Source organism: Tupaia chinensis, unplaced genomic scaffold (assembly GCF_000334495.1).
Source record: "Tupaia chinensis unplaced genomic scaffold, TupChi_1.0 Scaffold000088_1, whole genome shotgun sequence".
Classification (NCBI taxonomy): Eukaryota; Metazoa; Chordata; class Mammalia; order Scandentia; family Tupaiidae; genus Tupaia; species Tupaia belangeri.
Genome location: NW_006159550.1, coordinates 5,512,830 through 5,518,025, shown reverse-complemented (window position 1 = coordinate 5,518,025; position 5,196 = coordinate 5,512,830). Strand labels below are relative to the sequence as shown.

The following is a 5,196-nucleotide window of genomic DNA, read 5'->3' as shown; positions in this document are numbered from 1 at the left end:
TAAATCATTTTTCAAGGATCCCTGGTATTGCTTACTGGAGAATCATATTTGAACGTCCAGATCTGTGCTGGGATGGTGCTCACTGCTCAGATTGCTGTGCTCCCAGGCCCTGTCCCTCCCAGGGGACAGAGCCAGAGGTTGTAGGTTTGGATACACACACACACACTTACACACAGACATTCATACACACACATTTACAGCAATATTTGTTTCTCAATCTCCAGTTCTAATCCATAGAGCTATTTAAACTGATACTATATATATATTTTCCAATTTACCAGAGGATGCATGCACTTTCTGGACAGAGAGAGAGAGAGAGAGACAGGGAAAGTAAGAAAGTACCCTCCAACTCTTTGGGGAATGGCCATCTATAAATTTCTTCTCCAATTCTCTCTCCTGTTGGGACTTGTATGCACATGCGCCTGGTATGTTTCTCAAGCCTTTGGGTCCAGAACTTGAACTGAGTGTTTAGCCATGTGGGATCCAGCCACCCTAACCACCACGCCACAGGCTGGCCCTCATACTCAAACTCTAATTCAGCTCCATATGCTTGAGAGTTTCCTCCCTTTTATTTTTGCAAGTCCCTTCTCACAGAGTAAGAAAGCTGGATCCCAGTCATCAGTTGCCATGACGTCTCCCCTCACCCTGTGTGGAGTCTGCAATCCAGGTCAGATACCTTGCATGGTCCCACCTAATGGCTTCAGTTTAAGTTGTTCAGCCAGAGGCAGGGGTAGGTCAGGTTAAATGTTCTGTATGTTTATTTTCTTTTGAATTTCTCTAAGGGTGAGAATTAAATATCCTCAGAGGTTGTGTGTGAGTCCAGTAGGGGGACAGATTAATATAATGTGTTCATTAGGTTTGATACAAACCCTGTTCTGCATGGATTAAGAAATCACCATTTTCAGAATTGTAGGAGAATGACTCTTCCCTCCTCCTGGTCCCTGAAGGCTGGAGTTAGAATTTTCTTTTATTGGCTCAGGAAGTCTGACTGTTTGTGACCTCTTGATCCTGAAGAATAAACCATGCTGATGTGCAATACTATGTTTTTCCTTAAGAAAGAAATTTTCTTGGAAGCACACAAAACTTGTTTTAAGAGTCTTAATTCAGTGGGTGGCTAGACCCTGGATTTCTGAGGGTTGATCCCGGGATGGGGAGGGAGAAGGAGGCAGTGAGGAAAAACACAGAAGATGTGCCAAAGAAGATAAGTCGAGAAGAGTTGGGAGGCTGGTGGTGTGTAAGACTGAAATAAATGGAAGCCAGAGTGGTCGTCACACTGCTCCGAAAACATCTTTCCTTCTCTTCAATGACCTGCAGCTGTTTTTTCCTGATGCTGACCTTAAAGATGGTGGTCAGAGGCAAAGTGCCCAAAGATCTGAAAATACTCCACCAATTAGTGGTTTGTTTTTCCTGGGAAAAAAATGTGATAGTCTTATATTTTCCCAATTCCAGTAAAACTCTTCTATTTTCCCCCTTTATAACTTCTTTCATTTTGCTCATCTTTAAAGAGAAAAATATTCTTTCTTGATTGCGCTAACTAAAACCTCATTCTCCCCTTCTATTTAAAGCAAATCTCAATGCTAACTCCAGGGTCCATCCTCTGTTCTCTCTTGAACACTCCCCAGTCAAACTTGGGTCCACATTTGCTATGAACATGCTGTGGCCAGGAGCCATGAGTTCCGCGTAACTCGGCAGCTCCTCTGCCGTCAGTCCCCACTTTACGCTAGGTCGTTTCCGCCATGTTGGTACTTGTTCTTCACTTGGTTTTCAGGCACCATCCTCTTTTTTCCCTCCTTCTGCCTCATTTCTTCTTCCCAGTCTCCTATGCTCCTCCTGCTCCTCTCTGGACCATTTCTGGTGGACTGTCCCAGAGCCCGGGCTATCCCTCCATTCCCTTTTCAGCTATACTCACTGTCTCCTGATCTCCTCCAGGCCATGGCTTTAAATTCCATCTCCACTTGGGAACTCTCATGTTCATGTCTCCAGCCTGGAGTTCTCCCGTGAACCACACACTTGTGTATTTCACTATAGCTGACCTCTTCATTTGGATCTCTAGTAGTCATCTCAAACTCAACTAATGCCTTCCTTGCAAATAAACACTAAATGCAACCAAGCAAAATGCACTCCCCCTTCAGCTTTTTGGTTTTGTTTTTGTTCATGTTGAATCAGCTAATAGCAACTCCACTTGCTCATCCTAAAACCTTGGAGTTATTCTTCTTTTCTTTTTCTTTCACTTGCCTCAGATGCTCTATAGCAAATTCTGTTGACCCTGATTTTGGTAAATACCCAGAATCCGACCTTATTGTTCTAGCCCAAATAGTTGTCATCTCTCGCCTGGATTTTTTGCAGTAGCCTCTTGACAGGTGTCCTGACTGTGCCCTTGACCCTTTAGTCTGTCCTCAGCGTAGTGGCCTGAGTGATAGCATGGCATTCCTCTACTCACCTCAGTGCTCCTCATCGCTCTCAGAGTAGATGTCCTTTCGAGGGCCTGAAGACCCTCAGAGTCCCCAGCTCCCCATGCCTAATCTCTCTGGCTGGTCACCAGCCCACCCACTGCAGCCAATGGATTCAGCATGCTCACCCTGGGCACGTGATCTCCTCTGCCAAAAAAGCTGTTGCTCCCAAATTAAACTGTACCTTCTCACAGCTTTCGCCTATACCTGCCTTACTGTCTTACATGTGCAGGGCACTTACAGCTCCCTGGCATCCTGTTTAATCATTTTTAAGTCCCAGCTCTCCCCCCTACCTCAGCTCACCTCACGTGAGACACCATGAGGTCAGGGCTTTTTGTACAGTCATCACAGAATCTGCAGCACCTTAGAACACTTAAAATTCTTTTCAACACGCCAGGTGAGATCTAAATAAATACTTGTCCTGATCAAAAGGAATAATGTTCTGATATCAGAAAAGTGGATTTTCAGTTTGTTTTCTCATTCCTTAGGACAGAGGCTGACAACTTTTTCAAATGTGCGAATGGGAGAATAAATAAGGATGATTATGTATTTCTTATAGAAGCATATCTAAAATGTAGGTATGTGTTTTCTATCCTTTTTTCTCATAATTAAAAATTTTAAACCATGACTTTCTTATAATTTATCCTATATATCTCTTTTGTTAAGAATGATTTTTTGACATCAAATTGCACTGCCTACTCATATTTTTTAAAATGTCTAAGCAGGAGGGGACCAGCAGTTGGTGTAATGGCTATGTCGCTGGACTCCCAGGTAGTCGACTGTGGTTCGAGTCCCGGACCTGGTGGCTTAAACTCATGCCCGATGCATGTGCATGTGTGCCCAAGATCCCAAGAGGAGAATGGAGGAGAAGGGATTGTGTTGTAATGTGGCCATCCCCCCCGGGAGGGAGATTTCTCACTTCCTGTCTCTCTGTCTCGCTCTCTGTCTTTCTGGCGAGCACATGTGGCCTATAGCAAAAACCTCTCCCCCCCCCGCCCCCGAAAAAAAAAAAAGCCTAAGCAAGGCTATGGGCTATGGGCTATGGGCTATGGGCTATGGGCTATGGGCTATGTAGTAGAGCTATCCAGCAAGCATATCATGGCCCCAGAGAATGGATCCCCAGGTTCCTCTCATCCGTGAGCCACACCCCAGCTGTTCTGTCATCAAACACTGTTCTTGGGGACTCTCTTGCCTCTTAATCTCAATCTTGCAGATTATCTCCCAGCATGGACATGGGATCCTTCCTAAGCACCAGCGACTTCTCTGACTCCGTGCCTCAGTGAACTGACTGGGACGTTTAAGAAGAGGAATGAATCTGTATCGGGATACCTCAGACCCTCCAAAGAAAAAGAGATCCTCTGAACAAAGGAGAGACTCCTAGGACAGAGAGACCTCAAAAGAAGAAGGCAGGTCCCCCACACCGCGGCCTAGGTGACTCCTCTCCTGCCCAGAGGCTGCTTTTGTGTTGGCAGAAGTTAGAGCTCCTGGGACAGTTCCAGAGCGTCAGTTCTGCCAATCAGCGAGAGCTGAACGCTTCCCTTGGAGAGGCACCAGAGCAGTGCTCCATGCTCTCCCAGAGCCTTCGCCGCTCTGGGGCACCTCAGAAGTTGCCAAGGATGCTGCTGGCAGATGGGGAGATGGCAGCATATAGCCTTCATTCCTTGGTCTGTGGTGGCACTGGCAGCTCCAGGAGAAATGTAACTTAGGAGGAGAGCTGCGGCATCGCCACATCCAAGAACAGCCCTGGGATACAAGGCCTTCCTGGGCTGTGTGATGATCTTTGCAGGGACGGTGGTGGAGGGCAAGGCCACCTGCACCAACTCCAGAGCTTCTACAACGTTCAGTTTCCTTATTGAGACACCGCTGAGCTCCTCCGGGATCACAGGCCTGTGGTCCAGGGAGTCTTACCACGGTGCTCATGAAAGGAGATGTCCATGCTGAGAATGGCAGACATGCCTCTGGGGAAGAAGCTCAGGCTCCTAGAGCCATTCAGCATGGTCGAAATCAAAGGAAGCAAAAACCTACACTGGAATCTCCAGGGCACAGGGACAGTGGGGAGGCAGTGGTCCCAAATGTACAGAGGATGAAAGGATGGAAGCTTCCGTTTTAGGAGAAGCAGGGTAGAGGATCAGCCAACATCTCTGCCAGCCTGCATCCCTGGAAGCAAAGGATGCAGGGAACAGAGTCCACCTGACTTAATGTCCATTGAAATGTCCCGTCAGGTGCTGGATTCTGGTGTGGTTGAGGTGTTTCCAGTGGCCATGGAATCCAGCCCTCTACCTCTTTGCCACACATTCTGTACTTTTAGACAGCAGTTCTCCTCCTCTCACCAGCAGATATGACCTGGTTTACCCTCGGGACCACAGGGAGCCACCCTTGTAGAGCTCAGCTCTCCTTAAGGAATTAGGAAATAAGCTTGGGAAGCCACTTTTCCAACATTGGACACTGTTCCTTTTGTACAGGACAAGCATCTATCTAGGTCTCCCCTAGTATGTTGAAAAGAATTCATGTATTTTGGTGATTAATAGACTTTTTCACCATGTGGAATCAAGGCTCTGAAAGGTCAATTTCTGCACTTATTAAAACATAGAGGAATTTTTATAGTATGTGTGTTTGTACAAACTTCTACAGAGCTTTGCCACAAGGTCTTCTATGAAAAAAATAATATAAACCATTTTACTGCTCAATGGGGGATTTTTTTATAGAAATTTTCTTATTTACCTGAATCAATTCTTTTGATTCATAT

At 46.1% G+C, this 5,196-nt stretch overlaps 1 long non-coding RNA gene across 1 annotated transcript; it reads left to right on the top strand.

Annotated features, from left to right (window-relative positions):
- Positions 1–470: 470 nt before the first annotated feature.
- LOC114006812 (uncharacterized) lies at positions 471–4,685 on the top strand. The gene is made up of 2 exons (XR_003548488.1): positions 471–3,028; positions 3,664–4,685. It is a non-coding gene; the product is annotated as an uncharacterized LOC114006812 (long non-coding RNA).
- Positions 4,686–5,196: the final 511 nt, after the last annotated feature.